The sequence below is a fragment of the Rattus norvegicus genome, chromosome 15 (assembly GCF_036323735.1).
Source record: "Rattus norvegicus strain BN/NHsdMcwi chromosome 15, GRCr8, whole genome shotgun sequence".
In the NCBI taxonomy this organism is placed as follows: domain Eukaryota; kingdom Metazoa; phylum Chordata; class Mammalia; order Rodentia; family Muridae; genus Rattus; species Rattus norvegicus.
The window spans coordinates 59,131,708-59,150,339 of NC_086033.1; the positions used below are offsets into that span (position 1 = coordinate 59,131,708).

General features: G+C 44.8%; 1 protein-coding gene and 1 non-coding gene across 11 annotated transcripts in view; one reads left to right on the forward strand and one right to left on the reverse strand.

Moving 5' to 3' along the window:
• Positions 1-18,632, forward strand: part of Enox1 (ecto-NOX disulfide-thiol exchanger 1) — a 564,401-nt gene that overhangs the window by 207,189 nt on the left and 338,580 nt on the right. For 8 of the 10 annotated variants that reach the window (XM_039094030.2, XM_039094033.2, XM_039094034.2 and 5 more), the window contains one exon: positions 13,718-13,811. The exons of 1 other annotated variant lie outside the window; for it this stretch is intronic. The gene's annotated coding sequence lies outside the window, so the exon portion shown is untranslated. Of the gene's footprint in view, positions 1-6,650; positions 10,277-13,717; positions 13,812-18,632 lie in introns of those variants that run through there. One more of the 10 variants, XM_039094032.2, reaches the window with a different exon arrangement.
• On the reverse strand, positions 6,683-6,763 carry Trnap-ugg7 (transfer RNA proline (anticodon UGG) 7). The gene has a single exon. It is a non-coding gene; the product is annotated as a tRNA-Pro (tRNA).

Genomic DNA, 18,632 nt, shown 5'->3' on the forward strand with positions numbered 1-18,632 from the left:
TAGAATGAGTTCTAAAAATCTGATGATCGTGGGCATGAAAACAACAGTTATAATAATAGTCATGAACTGGCACAACCATCCAGGAGCTTGACTGACAGCCCATGCAGAACGATAGGACCCGCCCCCACCTCGGAACAGGTGTGGAGTTGGCGTCTGCAGCAGGGACACACGGTTTTAGGAGCTTGGTTCTTTCTTACTTGTGTATTTTGTCTTAAACTTAGAATTGCTTTGACTCTTAGAAGTTCAAGGTGGGGGAGTGGTCCATCTAAGGAAAATGTTTCTGGGTAGAGGTTGTCGGACGGGCACACTGGTTTAGTTAAGATCTGACTTCCTCCCATCTGGTGACTGGAGTGATCAGCGATCAGCCCCTACCTTCTTGTGGGAACCCTCTGACATGGTGGCCAATCAGCTTCCTTGGCACAGCAAGAATTTTCAGCCAGGTTTAATGTGTTCTTAATGCACGTCATTCTCCACAGATAGTGTATGCATCCTGGCCTTGCGTCTGCTCAAGAAGGTACCATGTACACCGGGCTAAGAGAAAATGACTTTTGAATTAGCTTTTCAAGGCAAAACATTTATCTGACAGCTTTTACCAAAATATGTGGCTATAGTTATATGCCATCCTATCTAAGTCAACTTTATAAATAACAGTGCCACTTGTCAAAGAAGTGAGAAAGGAGCGTTGTTCTACCACAAAGGAAGATTCATCGCCCAGGGATTTTTCATATTATGTTTTTCAAGTATAATAGATCAAACTTTTTATAGCGGGGAACATTTCTGTGTTTTTTTTTAAGAGGCCCAAAGTAAACATGTTTAAATGTCAGAATGCTTTAAAACCCAAACAGGCTGTATTCTCATTAGAGAGCAGCCTAGCTGGAATTCATAAATTGAAATATTCTGCCATAAACAAGAATCCTGGGAAAGGCATGTGTGCTTGTCCATAAATATCAAGCTTTGGGTTTTGCGGGAAGTTACACAATCAGAGCCTGATGCGTGGTTTCCTGATTTACAAATCTACTTTTAAATGCCATTTCTTCTCCTCGGGGATGGTGGGGAGCTGTCCTGCAGATTAAGCCCTGACCCCTTCCTCAGGAGAAGACTCTTCTGCTCTTCAGTTCTGTATCTTTAAATTCTGATCATTCGAGACTCTCATGCTCCTTCTTTTTATAAAATTAATTAATTAATTATTAGGGCACAGCTAGACAGAGGTAAAATGATCTTTGAGAGTTACATTAATCATTTCAAGTAATTAAAATTTTTTAACAAAGCGCTTTAGGCAAGCAGTTTATTAGATACAATTTTGTTCATTTTAAAACATTAAATATTTAAAAGTACGCTAGAATGCTAGATAAAAGAGAGAAAGATAGAACTCATTGGGCTGAAGACCACATTATTTTTAAAACAAAATGAGATTTTACAGAAGGAACGTTAGGCTGGGGAGATGACTCACTGGGCCATGCAAGCTTGAGGAAATGTCTGCGAGTCCCTACAGCAGACAGAGCGCTGGCTGGGTGAGATGCTCACATCCGTAACCCTAAGGCAGCAAGGGAGCTGGAGTCAGGGGAATCCCAGCATCTCACAGGCCAGCTGGCCTTGGGTATGCAGTGGGCATCAACCAAGAGACCCTGTTCTAAGCATGATGAAAGGTGAGGACCAAGATATGCTGGCCACTGGTCTCCACAGAAGCACCCAGCACACCCACATTTACACAGATATATAGAACACATGCACACACACACACTCATGTGCACACACACACACACACATGCATACATACACACACTCATGCATACACACAGACACGTATACAGAGAGACAGAGAGACAGACACACATGCATGCACACACACACACTCATGCATACACACACACACTCATGCACATACACACACACACTCATGCATACACACACAAATTAAAAATATGAGTGCTGAGGGAGTTCTTTCAGTGGTGCAACACTTGGCAAGCAAGTGCAAGGTGCTGAATTTAGTCCCTGGAATTGGGAAAACAAACCCAACAGAATGCTGGTACAGAGGTGACACTCTCAGTGCTGTCTATAACGCGTGTCGTACCGTAGCGAGTCTTAGGGCACCGAGGTCACTTAGACTCCTTATGTCTCATGCTCGCTTGCTTGTTTTCCCTCCTGGCCTCCACCCACTGCACTGAGGTGGCAGGAGCACACACATGTGCTTGACCCCACCCTTTCACTCTACGGGGATTTATACTTTGTAAGTCTTTCTGTATAAACATGAACACTGAAGCTCATGCCATGTAAACAATCGGCGCATGTCGGCAAATTACTGAACTGGTTAAAGATCTCGTCTGGGTCAGCATTCCATCCTGATAATGACAAGTGAGACAAGTTAACTTGTTGAGGAGGGAACATGTTTCTTTTGGATCCTAGTTGTGGAGTCTTTAAAGCCTTGACTTGTTGCACCTGTTATTAGCACTTCTGACAAACATCTGGCAGAAGTGTAAGATGAGATCATCTCACATCTGGAGCCAGGGAAACAAACAAACAAACAGACAACTATGAGGAGCAAGTCCCTAGGGATCCACCACCCCGCCCTAGGGCCCCACCTCTCAGTCACAGCATCCTGGCAGCTTTAGTCTGCCCGTGTGAGCCTCTGGGAAACATCCAGCATCCATGCTGCAGCCTGTGCCTGTCTCTGAGAGCAGAGACAAGACCACAGCTTCTAGGCATTCTCCTCTTAGCTGATGCCAGTCCAGATAGCTCAGTCTCTACGTTCTAACCATGCACCTTTGCCCGCAGACACAAACGTATTCCACAAATACCCACAGTTTGCTTGGCATCGCTTCAGCTGCCAAGGTGATTTTTTTTTTCAGTTGCATTCCAACAGAAGACAGACACGATATCAACATTGAGAACGACAATTTATATACTCTAAAACCATAAATAAAATATATTTACCCTCGATAAATCTTTCTTGATTTAGATCTTTCCTGAAGATCAAGTAAAATAGAACTCATGTAATAAAATAACTACAAAATTCACTTGCCTGTTGGATGGTGGCTTTCTTTAAGAAGTTGCAGTGCTTGAAATCTCAAAAATAGCTAAAATTTGTAAGAAGTGGAACAATCAAGCTTTAGGAGAAAGCAGTGTGGTGGTTGAGAGCCAGCTCAGTGATGGACAAGAGGACTGCTTCTGCAGAGGACCCAGGTTCATTCCCCGGCAGCCACTCAGGACAGTTCACATCCGCCTGTATCTCCAGTCTGATGTTCTCTTCTGTCTTCTGTAGGCAACTGTACTCACATTGTCTGTCACACACATAACGAAAGTGAAAATAAAGTCTTTTTTTTTAAAGAGAAAGCACTATGGCATCACAGCAAAGTTGACTTTATTATTTTGAAAAAAGTTTTAAAAAATCTGTTGCCAAATACCAACCGGCATATTAATTCATGCTAATAAATATCAAATGAAGAAGTCGTGTAAATGCTGACATCCCCAGAGCAATTCATTTACATTCTGCATTTGTATCAGGAAGCATAACTTTAGCACCAAAAATGTGTGGCTGAAACGCAAGAAAGCAGGCAGTTCTTAAATTTCCTAATCCCAATGAGCATCATTCCTAAGTTACTTGCTAGTGTGATATTCCTAGTAGTTACAAACATTTAAAAACAGGCCAACCAGTGAAACAGAAACAACAAACAAACAAACAAACAGTACTGTAAAAGGCGAGAGTCATTTTCACCACCAGTGATTTTCAGAGAGACCCCAAGGATCCTTACTGGGGTTGCTGTTCACATGTTTAAATCTCAATCCCGAAAGGCAGGAAGGTACTGTTCCAGCCACTGCCTTGGTTCCAACCCTCCCTCCCACACAGCCCCTTCTTGTTTTGCTGGAAGCTCACTCTTTGATTTGTTTTTTTGTCCCGTGTGATTTTGTCCACTCTGACAATCTGGAATTCAGACAAGATAAGGAAGCCGAAAGCAGATTTGTTTGGTCCTCCTTTAGCTATAAGTTTTGTTGACAAGGGTGGACATTTCTCAGCCCCAGCTCCCTGAGTGTGATCCTTGCTGATGCTAAAGCTCAGAGCCCCTAGTGATGCTTTCTTTATAGAACCCTTTCACTCTCTGTTCAGTGAGCACTGGAATACAGACACACACACACACACACACACACACACACACACACACACACACACACACGAGAGACAGAGAGAGAGAGAGAGAGAGAGAGAGAGAGAGAGAGAGAGAGAGAGAGAGACAGGTGCAGGAGATGGTGGTCCAGGCCATAGAGCCAGGAGCCGGGGAGTCAGGCCTTACTTATTCCCAGAAGCAGGGGACTGACCAAACCTCTCAAAGCACATAACCAGAACACTCACAATTAAGACGTCAGTGATTTTCGTCAAGAATGAATTTACCTTTACTTACTCTCCAGCTTGGCCTACCTCCTCTTTGTTCCCTTCCCAGCCTCAACCTTCTGCTCTTGTTGTTTCTCTGTTGGGTGAGCTTCTCTTCTAAGCCACCAGTCCAGGTATGGCTTCCTCAGAGAACTCCCCGACCCTAGGACAGTGACCTCTCCTGTTTTCTTGCTGGCGCCCTCTGAAGCAACTTTAGTCACCCACACGCTCTAGGCTGTGCCCCCTCTCTCCTGCAAGCCTCTTGGCCATGCTGAAGTGGAAGCTCTGGGAGAGTGGAAGAGAGTGGAGACCGTGCTGCTCTGCCCTCACCTGGTGCCCCTCAGAGCGGAGCCTCTGGTAGCATCCCTAGAAAGCCTGTGTGAAGCCCTGCATTTGTAACAGCATCAGGACCACCTCCCGGGTGTGATGAGGGGCTGCAGTGAGAAGCCGGCAGGGCTCTCCGACCTGTGCAGAAGTGTTTCTGTGAGAATGCTTGTCAAACATTCCGTGGTTAAACTTCAGGGAGCAGCATTCCTTCCTTCCTTCCTAAGGTCAGGATTAGCTGTTCTTCCAAGAGCAGCCGCGTCCATTTCCTCCTTGAGAGGCAAGAAGAGCGCTGTCTTATTTAAAGGAACAGAAAGCTCCTTCTGTCTGGGATACCCGGGGAAGCTTAGAGGTCACACAGTGCTTCTGTTGACACCCTTCTGTCTTTAAGGGCACACGGCTCTTTGCTTAGTTAAAGCCTCTCATTCCTACCCTGTCACCTCCCTTCCAGAGTCTCTTGACTGCTTCTTTCCATGGGCTGTAGTACTTCCATATCTGCCCTATATAGGCCTGTTAGACAACACCACATTCTCATCCATGTTGTTGTTTGTATCTGTGATTATTATGTGGATGGGCCACATTTATTTGAAACTCAGGTGTGCCTCTCAGGGGCTTCTCTCTACATAACTTTTATTACCTACAGCAGACCGACCACCAGGCTGCTCTTTGTTCTCTGTCACCCTTGCCTACCACCATCCTGTGGATGAGGAACGAGAGGCCACAGAGGAAACATTTACCAGTTAGACAGTCAGAACCTGAAACTTGCAGCTATCTATAAAACCTGCGATGCCCCTCACCTGCTCTCATGCAGAGCAGGAGAGTCCCTTTGCCCTGGGCTGGTCCCGTGGCATTCTTCGCATGCTAGTGGCGGGTATGAGGAGGCTCCTGCATGGAGCCCAGCCAGTAGGTGATGGCGCTAACACACTGAGCCCTGAAGCAGAAGGCCCGGCTCATCACTTGTGAATTACAAAGGTAATTCGAAGAACTTGCTGGATTCTTTAAAATAAAAGAGCGATTTCTAGATGCACCCTTCTGTCACACACTTGGAAGGGAAGCAAGGAAAGAAGAACAAGACAGCGCTTGGTAACTTCTGAGTGACTTGAGATACACCGTAGCAATGGTGGGTCACTGTACAGAGGGTGCTGTGACTCCATGAGATTCACAACTGAGTTCTGCTGACCGTGTTACATAAGCCACACATAATAGCCGGTCAGAGCATACCACGACTGGGAACAGGCTAATATGTTTTATAGGAATCGATGCTTCATTTAAAATGCCTGTACGAAGCTCAGGAGTAGCTCAGTAGGTAAGCACGCATGAAGACCTGGGTTCGCATCCACATAGAGGTTGGATGTGGGCGTGTTATACCTGTAAGCCCAGCGTTGTAGAAGGCAGAAACGGGGGACTGTGCAGCTTGCCCGTCACCACCAGCCTAGCTCCATAGACAATAGGAATCTCTGTCTCACAGAAGTAGTTGACAGTTGTAGAGCAGAATGTCAGTAATCTTCCTCTAGTCTCAGCTTGTATTCACAAGTGTGGCCCCATCTGCGTGCATGGCCACGGGCACACCCGTGCCCCTAAACCACACACATATATAGAACACAAACACACATACACTCAAATAAAATGCCTTTCATTCTAGATGACTGTCTCTACTCCCAACCAAACCAAAGCTGTAGTCAGGTGGAAATTAAGACAAATACTCCATAGTACCTGAAACAGCTGATGGCTAGATTTCTTTGAAGGGGGTCTCAGATGTATCAACTGACAAAATCCATCAGCCCAACAGGAGAAAACAAGAGTATGAATGCATAATTCAAAGGAAAGCTAGTATCTGACAAGCATCGCCTTATTAATGATGTAAAAAAAAGATTTTACATTTAAAAGGCAGCATTTTCTTTCTTTCTTTCTTTCTTTCTTTCTTTCTTTCTTTCTTTCTTTCTTTCTTTCTTTCTTTCTTTCTTTCTTTCTTTTTTTTTTTTTTTTGGTTCTTTTTTTCGGAGCTGGGGATCGAACCCAGGGCCTTGCGCTTCCAAGGCAAGCGCTCTACCACTGAGCTAAATCCCCAACCCCAAAAGGCAGCATTTTCAATTGTCATCTGATGACAGTTTAAATGGCTGGTGTCATCTCAGTGACTAAGAGCCCCCTGCTGTTCTTGTGGATGACCCTGGATCCACTGCCAGCACCCAGATGGCTCACAACCGAATGTAACTTCCCTTCCAGTAGATGCAGCGCCCTCTTCTGGCCTCCAGAGGCACTGCACTCACGTTCCAGTTACACATACATTCAGGGAAATCACTTGTACACATAAAATAAAAAAATAAATCTTAAGCCATTGATGCCACCTAAAAATAACTGGACACACTTTTGGAAGGAATGCATGTTGGGAAAATATTTTCGAAGGCACTTCAGTTGCATTTATCCCAACACTATAGCTATAATTGCACTAAAGTACTTTGCATGTGTTTTGTAATAGTCAAGACTTGGAAGGAATCTCAAAGTGTACCAGCGAGGATACAGATGGTAGCATATCTGTTGGGCATGGTGTGGCATAGCATTGTATTGGTGAGACTTTCCCTGCTATGGTAAATTTTAAAGAAATAATTTAAAATTATTTTGACTCAAAGTTTCAGATGTTTTAGTCTGTGGTTGTTTGAACCCATCCCTGTGGGGCCTGTGATATGGCATTTCATCACGGTGGAGCACGGAGCATGTGATGGAGAAGCAGACATTTCATGGCATTTTGGGAGGCAGAGAGAAAAGTCAGGGGTCAAGATGCAGCATTTCAGGGAATGCCCCAGGGACCTATTTCCCTCACCTCCACCCACTTCTTACTTTAACACTACGTTGTCATCAGGATCCATGGTTCCAAGGATCCATTGGTTAGACCACAGTCCTTGGCATGGAGACACTTCCCTGAAGTCCATCATCTGTGATTCAAGCCTTCAAGTCAAGACTCTGTTGGAGACATTTCATACTTAAACTCAACAACCAGCTACTAAGCAAAACAAGCCGGTCTGTGCCAGTCGTAAAGAGCAGCAGTGCAGAAATGTTCCATGTCGTATAAGCACATTTAAATGGAAGGACAAATGCTTCCAAAGAGCTTAAACAGGTAGCAGAGAGGCCCACTCCCAAGTATACATTTATCTACGTTTGTGTGTACATGACTGACCCTGCATGTCTGCATGTATATGCCTGAACATAATATCGTTTACCTTGATTATTTGGAAAGGGGAGATGGTGGGAATGAAGTTGGGATTCCTTGGCAGGTTTTAATTTTTTTAATTAATTGAAATTTCTGGTTAGTTACTTGGGATTGGGGTAATTCACACCCCCTCCCCACCAATACAAGCCGCATGTTTAAGTAAGTACTTATTTCCATGAGAGCAGTCCACTGAGTTTGGTTTGTCCGTGAATTGCATATGGTCAACCCCACCCTGTGTAAGCTGTGTGTAGAATGCTGGGCTCCAGCCCTGTGTGTAAAGAGCCAGAGTTAAAAAACAAACAAACAAAAACAAAACAAAACCCTCCCAGAAGAGACCTAGCACTGAAAACCAAAGCATGCGTGGTATTGGGGGAAAGAGATTAGGCAGCGAGGGGACTTAAATAAGAGTGCCTGTGTGTGGAGGGGGTATTTTGTGACCCATGTCCTTTGTACATTGGAGGGTCAGCAGGCCAGAGGGCATGTCTCATGGAGTGCCATTGACTGTGCCCTTGTTCTGGCCCAGCTGCATTCTGCAGTCGCTGGCCAGCGCACTGGATGGGAGTGAGTTTGCCAGTCTTAGCTGTGAGGGAAGTGCAATGCAATGGCAAAGCCCCTAATATCCGATTTTTACCACACGTGTGGCACCATTTTGGTTATGGAAGCCAAGTAGTCTACAGAGATAAAGGCATAAGTCAGAAAGGTGAAAGAAAGATGAGCCTTTTCATGTTTTTGGAGAAAATATAAGTGGTTAAAAAGGGGAGTGGGGGAGCTTTTATCATAAGAAATGTCTGCCCAAAAGACCCTATTGGATGGCTACTGAAGTCTGCTAGTTTAAATCAAAACTAAGAGCTTTCTTATAAAACTGTATCTCTCATTAATCACCGTATCTTTTGTTTGACTTCCTATCTAAAATATTCTACCATCATTAATTTGACATTCACATAAACGTTGGGTGCAGAGAGAAAAATAATGAATGGTCCAGTTCCTGTCAGATGAAAGTTAGAAGAGTCTCCCTGTCACAGAGGCAACAGTAAGGCGAGGAAGTCTGAGGAAGCAGCTAGGGCAAGTGGGTGGCTGATTCATCGTGGTCTGGCAGTGAGCTGTCCCTGACACCAGTACAAACCTTGATCCATTCCAGAAACATCCTGGCTCGTTCCAAGCACAGGGCTGAGATGCTGGGACAGACTTGCCATGCCCCAAGGAAGCGAGCAGCCTGCTAATTTGACTGCTGCTCAAATGAGGACACCCAGAGGAATGGTTGAAACTGAAGAATTCTCCTTGCAGGTCAAACAGTGGCATCAGTGCATCGGTCGGTGGTCTCTTTCACTGTGTGGAAAGTCTCACAGTTGTCAGAAAGGCACTTATGGAGATTATGTCAGAGCAAACCTCATACTGAGCTGATCCTCTGGAAAAGTACTTTGTAGGCTCTTTGAGTGATCTTCTGGGCAGTTCAGCTCCAGGCTGCTTTCCCAGCACCCAGAATGGTCCACAGGCACAACCCTCCAAGCAGCACTGCACACATGCAGCTCTCACCGGGGTGGGGATGTCTCCTCCCACTGCCTCCAGCTTAACTTCTCATTATATACTGCAGTGGGGTACCCGACCTCAATTGTCTTGAACTTTATAATGCAGGAGATACAAAAAATGTCTATGCTGACTGGTTTAGGTGCAGCCGCCATGGATTCTTCTCACCATTCTTGATTTCCCACCTCTAGTCACAAAACAAGACTTCTGCTTTAAGCCTTGTCCTTAAGGCTGCCAAAGCCAGCAGGTGCTTGGCTGTGAAGTGACTTGGGATGCCGCCATTCCCCGTGATGGATGAGGCAGGCTGGGTGCAGCACCTGAAAAGGAGCAGTGATCCCTGCTTCACTGCTGCGTCTCCGCCCACGAGAGAGAGCTCGCCTGTATAGTCAGTCATTCCTGCTCTCGCTCCGGAGTTCTCCTCCCAAAATAACCATCCCGCTGGAATCCCTTCCCTGAAGGTGTGACTTGCTTCTCGCTCTTCTGAAGGCCATGTCCCATGATAAGCAGACACCCTGCGAGCCGAAGACTCATATCAGGAAGCAACCCCACCCCCACACCCACCCCAAGTCTTCTCTTGGTCACAGGTGAAATCTCATTTGACTACGCCGCCTGTTCCGGGATGTGGAGCTGGAAAAAGCATTCGTATGACTCTCCATGTTGCTTCCGTCCTAGGAAAGAGGTTCAAGGATTGAGGCTCAGACTGACTGTTGGGGGAGGATCCACGCATCTCTGTGGCATCAGTTCTCTCTTATTTGGACTATGTGCGTCCACAAGTTTCTTGTACTGATTGGAGTATATGTCCCTCTCTACCCTTATCTCCTCAAATCACAACCAGCCAGTTCTCTAACCACCTCCCTCCGGTGAGTCCTTCCCAGACAGCCTAGGTTATAATAGAGGAGTCTTTCGTAAGTCTACCATGTTCCCTGTTGATGTATAAGCAGTGGTGGCCCTTCTTCTGTTGGTCACAGTTTTTATCACAAGCCAGACCTTTAGCTAGTTAACTTTTGATGTGTGTTTGCCTCTCTTAAGATTGTCAGGCTTTTCTGAGGTTAGACACTTCTGGACACTTTTCAAAACATATAATTATCATCAAGCCTGTCTAATACTTAAGTGCTCAAAAATATTTGTTCAACTTAAAAAAACAAGCCTTAATTAATCACAAATGAACACTTCGAGTTGGTAGGAAGCTGCTAGTCTTCTAAATGTATCTTAAGACCAGAGCTCTTACTTCCCAAGGCGGGGGAGAGCCACAGTAAATTGAACACACAAGAAAAACTATTCTAACTGAACACCACAGGGACAAAGCAAAAGGGAATCAAAATATTGTGTGTCTGCCCCCAGGCTGTCTCCATAGCTAAGGACAGACAACACCCCAAGGGATTGGCTGTTTTCTATGGTAACACTCTGCCAAATGGTAGTTTGGTTTTTACTCCATGTAAGAAAAGACAAACAGAAAACTGGACCAGCAAATGCAGAAACCTGTTTTGTTAGCGTGTTTTCCTGGGGCCATCAGAGACTTCAGGAGTGATTAAAGGGTGAGAGAAATTCATTGCCGTTCACCTCTCCTGATACAGGGAGAACTCGCTTGGGGACACTTGGTACCACACAGTGAGTGTCCATCTCGACCCAAGTGCTTTTCATCTTAGGAAATGGTACCCAGAGGGCAGGAATTTACGAGATGTAAGTGGAGGGCGGTGGAAAGATTGAGAACCATTGCTTGGGCGAGGAAGTCAACTGTGACACCAAATTGTCCTCTACTTTGCTTTCTCTGCTCGCTCTGTGCCATTTCCAGAAAGCGGTGTGTCATCCATGGCTGCGGTGGGGCAGATCCATGCATATTTACCAGTTGCAAATTAGGAAGTGCAGCCTGAAGGAGGACCATGCTTTGTCTTTCTGCCTCTCTTCCCTCGCTGATGATGCACTGCACTTTATACACCCGGGACTCGAGACTGCTTCAGGAACTTGTCATATCCCGTGTATACCAATAAGGTCTTTGTGATTTCAATAGAGTTTTTATTTTCCAATTTAGAAACTTGTAGGGGAGACAGACTGGGGTTTTTCCTCCATCCTGTGTCAAGGCTTTGATACAATGATTTATTAAGGTACTAGTCGAGATATTGATCCTGCTAATAGCTTCTGCCTGGCCTCACAATGTTTTACATTTTCCCAGTCTAAAAGACCATATTCCCTTTCTCCTCATCTGATTGACCATAAATGCTTTGGCCTTTTCCTCAGTAATTATCTCACTCACCAAGGCAGTGGGTAAAAGTCAAGTATTTATAGACTAATTAGTGAAGTCAACACATCTAAATAGAATGTTTTGCATAATATAAGGAAGTGCTAGGGAGTACTGTGATATTAGCAAAATTTGGTACGCAGAAAGTGGGGGTGAAAAGACATGGTTAGGGACACACACGCTCCAGGTGGCGGCAGTTGTGTCCTGTGTGACTAGGAGAGCACAGCCAAAGCCAAGCTTTCTCAAGGCACTGCTTCTTGTAGCATCTCACTTTAGCCTAATTTCCTTGTTGTTTTATTTTGTTGTTGTTAATTTTTCTCATGTTTTTAACTTATCAGTTATGAAAGCTTTAGAATGTTAGCAGGTTCTGAGTCTATTTCAGGTTTATTCTGTTTTTAGATTTTATTTTAGGGGTGGGTGTGCACGTTCATGCATGTGTATGTGCACATGTGCCTGAGTTATGTATGTACACTGTGTTTATACATGCAGGAGCTTGTGGAAGCCAGAAGTGGGTGTCAGATTCCCTAGAACTGGAGTTATAGACACTGGCAGACTGCCATGTGGGTGCTGGGAATACCCACTTCTCAACACACACACACATACACACACACATACACACAAATCCTGTACAAAAACAATAATTGCTCTCGACCTCTGGCCTGTTTCCTCAGCCCCAAGATTTATTTTTTTATACTTTATTATCTCATGATAAGGATGGCATCGTTAATACCATTTAACTCTTGGTAGACTGACCTGACAAAAAGCAAGGAAAAGCCATTTCCTTACAGGTAAAGGTCCCCTGAACTTGGTGTCTTGAAAAGTAGTCATTCTCACTGAATGTATAAGAAGCTTGGTTTTGAAAACAGACAAAGTGCCACTGGTGTAATAAAAAGTACGTCCGGCTAGGAGTCAGGGAACCGGACTCAAGGTGCAGAGAGAAGGTAGCTCAGCACAGATGAGGCACTTGCTGCTCAAGGCTGAAGACCCAAGTTCAATCTCTGGGACTCAGGGAAAGGCAGGAGGAGAGAATTAACACCTGACAATTGTCGTCGGACTTTTACATGTGTCCCATGACACATGCTCACCAGCAGATTGCACACATGATACACATCATATATATGCACATGTACACACAATAATAAACAAGCTAACACACATTTTTAAGGTTAAAAAAAACACCAAAGAACCCTGGTTTTCATCCTTCCTTTGTAACCAATATCACATGTTCTTTGGGGTACCAATTCCTTTGTTTTGAAACTAGAGATACAAAAACAAAACAAAAACAAAAAAGAAAAACAAAAACAAAAAACAAACCATTATAGAAATCAAAGCTGATATTGAATGCTAAATTACTGTGTAAAGTGTATAGGACTATAAAGAAGTCGCTTTTTAAAAATAGTCTGGAGAGATGGCTCAGTGGTTAAGAGCACTGAATGTCCTTCCAGAGAACTAGAGTTTCATTCCCAGCACCCACATGGCAGCTCACAATTGTCTGTAACTCCAGGACCAGGGAATCAAACACCTTCACACAGACACACACATGCAGGCAGAGCACCAATGGGCATAAGATAAAAATAAATCATTAAAGAAAAATGTACTCCTTTAAGATAAAATAAAATAAAAAGCATTTACAGTGGAATGGAAGCCTGCTTAAGGTTTTCTTTCAAGATAGATGTAGGCAGCTTGCACCCCAGAATGCTATTAAGTTAGTAGCATTGCTCTCTATTCGTACGTGTGTTCCCTCTGGTCGAGAAGATGCCTGTGTGCCCTGTATACATTTTGACAGAGGTGAAAAAAATCTTACTAGAGTCACAAGTATGCAGGAGTGTCTCAGTATGTAGATACGTGCGATTCCTATGCCCCTTCCCCACAAGTGACATTTGTACAGTTGGATAGGTACTGTGTACTTTCTTGCAGTGCACCGGGTCTAGAATGAGGACCGGTACAAACAATAAAAGCGCGTGCCCACCTTCAGTGAAGATCGCCACGCCTTCCCCATATCGTGCTTTCTGATTGGTCAATGTCCCATACATCTTCAAATCCCCCTCCTTCTCATTCTTCGCAGGGAGTAACAATTTGCAAAACCAGAGGCCAAAGCAGGACTGAATCCTACAAGGGAGATCAAGATAGGAGTGACCAGCCACTGTCCCAAGAGGCCGGTGAGTATTCCAAGCCACAGAGACGAGAGCTTCAGCCAAGGGTCCAGCCCAGACTGCTTTAAAAACATGGCTTCCCTGTTCCCACCTTCCCGCGTATCCCTTAGACAAATGGCGGCCCTGCATTCCCTGCACCTGTGTTGTTACTACATAGACTACTCAGTATCGGTTTCCCAGTTCGGCAGGAGCCTTTCAGTCCTGAGTTAAATCTAAGGCTTGCATTCAGTTGTGCTGCCTTCCTGTGTCTTCCATCCCGCTGGGTGTTCCTCTTACTCATGCTTAAGTTCCGGTGGCGTCTTTAGGTTGCCTCTGACTGCTCGCATTGCCTCATTTATTTCAGTGCCATCCAGTCCTTCTCTCTCTGCCCCTATTCTGCCTTCTACAGAAAATCCCAGGCTCCAGAATCAACTTCTCTTCCTGGGTATTCCAAGATGCGTAGTTTTGTTGTTTTGTTTTGTTTTGTTTTGATTATGATGGTGGTGGTGGCAGTGGTGACAGTGGATGATTAAATCAGGACAAAACCACATCCCTAAACTAGATAATCATAAAGTTCCAGCGGACAGAGCTCCACCCTTAACTAAGGGTGTGTCTCTACTCTGAAGCTAAGAATCTTCAAAATCAGTTGGCTGAGGTACGATTCGTTTCTTCATTTTCTTGGCAGAGGACTGAATCTCTCCTCTTGCCTAGATATGTGTGAGGTCAGGTGGGTCTTATGCGTGGGTTGGTCCTTCTGCACGTAGTTGGAAGTCACAACCTTCCAGTAATGACCTAGGCAGAGAGTACTGTATCCACTTTATCATGGATTTATTCCCAGAAGTGTCCAGGATCTTACTCAGCAGATCCTGTAGGCAGTAACAATCTCAGTAAATGGGTTGGGGAGGGGAGTTGTAGAGATGAAAGAGAGACAGGAGGGTGAAGGGCAGCCAGAGCTTAACCTGAACCCACAAAGTGTCTTCTGGCCCTGAGCCTCTGTGTAAAGGAGAAAGGGAAGGAGCTGGAAGAAGGGCAGAGGAAAAGGGGAGGAAACTCTTTGAATGCAGTAAAAGCCTCCAGGCTAATGAATATGTAATGAGGTGTTGTTTATCTCCTAGACTGGAGGTGAGCCCTTTTCCTTGACTGCTAGGATTTTCAAAAATGAATCAGCCTGTGGCCTCCCTTGTATGCCCTGCTTCAGGACATCAGCGAAGTCTCCCTTGGCGAGATGGAGGCTGTTAATAAATACTTCAGCACTTTCTTTTTAAGCGTTTGCCTGCCTAAGTCCGAACCCTCAAAGAGGGTTTTCTAGAGATCAGAAGTCTACCTGAACAACAGGGTCGAAGGGCCTTGGCCCATCGGAGAAAACTTGGGGCATGGGATTCAGGCCTCGGGGTCTGAGGTAGGTAGAGTTCTAGGCAGGGACAGGCCACCCAGGCAGGCCAGAAAGACACTGAAGTTCAAGGAGGCTCCATGTGTGGGTGCCTGTGAAGAATTGAAGTGCCCCAACCTAATTGAGTGCCCTCTAACTGGAAATGCCTTCATTCTATAGCTCAGGGGCATCCACGCTGGCCAAGCACGCTTCCCTGCTCTGCCTGAGGTAACCATGGAAGGGTCCAGCTTAGGGAAGCCCCAGGAGGCTAGAGCAGCAACAGTAGCATCCAGACATTGGTGTGATTGAAGTTGCTGTAAAGGCACTGTGTGCTCGACTGCTCTCTGGTCCTTGCATCATCGAATGCAGTCATCGGGAATCACAGCTCCTTAAATCTAACTACATTGCAATGTCCCTTTTTAGATAAAAGTGGCGCGGGTATATAACAATGCATCATAGCTCTGAAATATCTGTAGCATTATAAAACAAGCATGCTGCGTAATTGTAAGAAGACAAGCCCCCAAACCCTGTTTAACAGTTCCTTCCTGAGGTCTCATTACTGGCCTCTGTCAGCCCTGGTCCGTTAGGTGAGAGTACTTGGAGCAGGATTTGAGAAAGCATTTCTTGGAGAGAGAAAAACCTCTAGTTTTACCTTAATTAAACCTCACCTGTAAAGTCTGCAAGATGGCTCAGTAGGGAAAGGTGCTTGCCGCTTAGCCTGACAGCCTGGGTTTGATTCTAGGTCTGCACAGGGTAGAAGGAGAGGACTGATACTTTGCTATTTAATCTCCTTATGTTCACCATGGTGCAGACACCCACACACATATCATACATGCACACACACCCTTAATAATAATTGATTAAGGTATACAAAGGCTCCCTTGTCTATGGCAATTCAGGGATTCCCGAGATGTTACTGGAATGCCACAGAATTATACCAGGAGCCTACTATCCAACCATTATGGATTACTTACGGTCTAAGTCTACACACACACATACACACACACACACACACACACAAATCAGTAGCCATATTTTATGATATGAAAGCCTCAGATAGCACAAGCTGATGGTTTAACTTACTGTTGTGGTATGGCAGAGGGTTTACTGAACTAAGATGATGAACTCTCTTAAGGCAACACAAAGCCCACATTCTCTGCCACATAGAAGTATCTGAAAAGAGCTGTTAGGGTCTTAAGGAAAAAGTTACTGTGGTATCCGTTGAGTGTGTGTGATAGTGGAGAAGTCAATTGGCACCCTAAAGGCCTAATTCCCTGAGTGCTATACCAAGCTCCCTTGAGTTGCATGTACAACCCCTTCCAACCTCAGGAATTAGATGGGCTTTGTCTATACTAGGGTATAAGGTAAGAAAGCTGTGTAAGCAGAACCCTTGAAATGCCTCATTAGGAACAGCACACTTGATTCTCTGTCTCCTTGTACTGTCCGGTAGGAGGCCCTGTCTAGTCCAAGTCCTCCCACAGCTAGAGTCCCAACTTAGATTCTTACACGTGGGCAACAAATTCAACATTACGCCTATACCCTGAGTCTCACACCTCAGTGTCAGCCTCTCCTGAAACTGAAGACATGACTGTGGGCTTCAAAGCAGCCTGAAGGGCTTGGCTATTAGAGTTCAAGCTCCCACGGTGGTCCTGAAACCTGCAATTCTAGAACTAGTTTCCAACAGAAAGACATCATTTATATTGGAGACCTGAGAGGCTCAGGGCACACGCATGCCAAAGCCTTCTCTAGAATCTACATAGACAGTCAGAGTATTTAAACTAAATTTCAGCCATGTCAAAAATAAAACGTCATCCAGAAAGTCACGCGTCACCGTCTCCAGGCTGTTTTTGCATGAATCGTCTTTGCTCATAGTGGGAGCAAAACTTGTGTTTGGTGAAGTGGGGAGATGGAGTAGAGATATAAATGAAGCTGGTAATAACAATCATGGTTATTTCACTGGCTTTGGGTTAAACACAAGGACCAGTTCTTCTAGTGGACCGCCTTTACCCAGTCAGGGATTGCATTCAGTAGGCTGCTATTCCTGTCTGTGTTTAGGGCTTAATGGCTAGCTAAGAATACATTGCCACCAGCCCAAGATCTGCAGGGTTGCTCCCTCTCCCTGCAGATCACTGGGAGGCCCTGGAAACCTTGGGGCAAAGATCACCTTTGTTGAATTATCAGAGATTTGCTTTTTGGTTGTTGTTTTAATTTAAATCACTGATATTTTGATGTGATATAACTAGTATAAATTCTAAAATATAAGATTCTGTTTTCTCTTAACCTGATTATAAAAGAAGCAGTTGGCTGGGTGTGGTGGTACAGACTTGTAACCCCAGCACTTGAGCAACAGATGCAGGAGGATTGGGTGTTTAAGAATCATCTTTGACTACATAAAAGAGTTCAAGGCAAACCCCATGGGACACTATCTCAAAGTAAAAACAAGCAAGCCCAATACAGAATGAAGCAACCCAGAACGGTTCTCATATTTAAGTACCTCAGCCCACCCATACTGTAACACGTTAGCCTTTGGATTTCTCGGCTAAGTCTGTCCATGAGTCCCCCCTCATCTTTCTGTCATTTAGAAGTTGGATCCTCTGACTTGAAACTCAAATAATTCCAGAGATGACTTGGGTGGGGCAATCTGCAGGGGCTAGGGATCATTTCACTTGTAAGAAATTTTGTTTATTTTTTTTAATTTAAGAAGAAATGATTTTTATTTTAATTTAAGAAGAAACTTTCTCCATAGTTTGCTTCCTCTGAAAGACCTCTTCCAGAAGCCTTTCTGCCATAGGTTTATTTGGCCTTTGTGATCCCCTGGCCAGTCTCTTGGGGAACGCACAGCCCTACACATGCAAAGCAGGGGAGAAACCACAATTTAGAGGATTCATCTGCCTTGGGCAACAGCACTGAGGGTCAGGGCTGACTTGTGTCTTCTGGGGTTCACGGCCATGTCTTGTTATTAGCAGACCCCCCTCCCCCTTCCTGAGCTACCTTTCTGGAGATTTGCTCTCCTTTGGCCCTAGTATGGGTTTTGTGAGCATCTTAAGCTACAGAAAAGTAGTTCAGCGGCTATGGTTTGTAATAGCTGATCACGGTTGTTAACTCAAAGGAGTCAATTCAGATAGTAAAACTTCCTGAGTTTCTTACAGGCCAGATTTCCAGGCCAGTATCCCCTTTGGGCCAGTGTGACTAAAATGAACCACAATGGCACCTGCGTTGAACTTCTCTGGTGACCACATAGCACATTCGCTTTCTGCTCCTTCTTTTTAATGCCTTTATCATTTCTGCTTTCCAAGAAGAGACAGCGTTTGTCTTCACATCACTAAGGAGTGTATTTCAAGTTTGCTTTCCTTCCACAGGTATCTTGGCCCTTGCTGGCAGCATGTAGTAAGTTACTATGTTCTACAGGGCTCCTTGGCTTCTGTGAAGTCATTTCATTTTTATCTTTGTTTTGTTTTCTATTAAGGAAACCAAAGAAG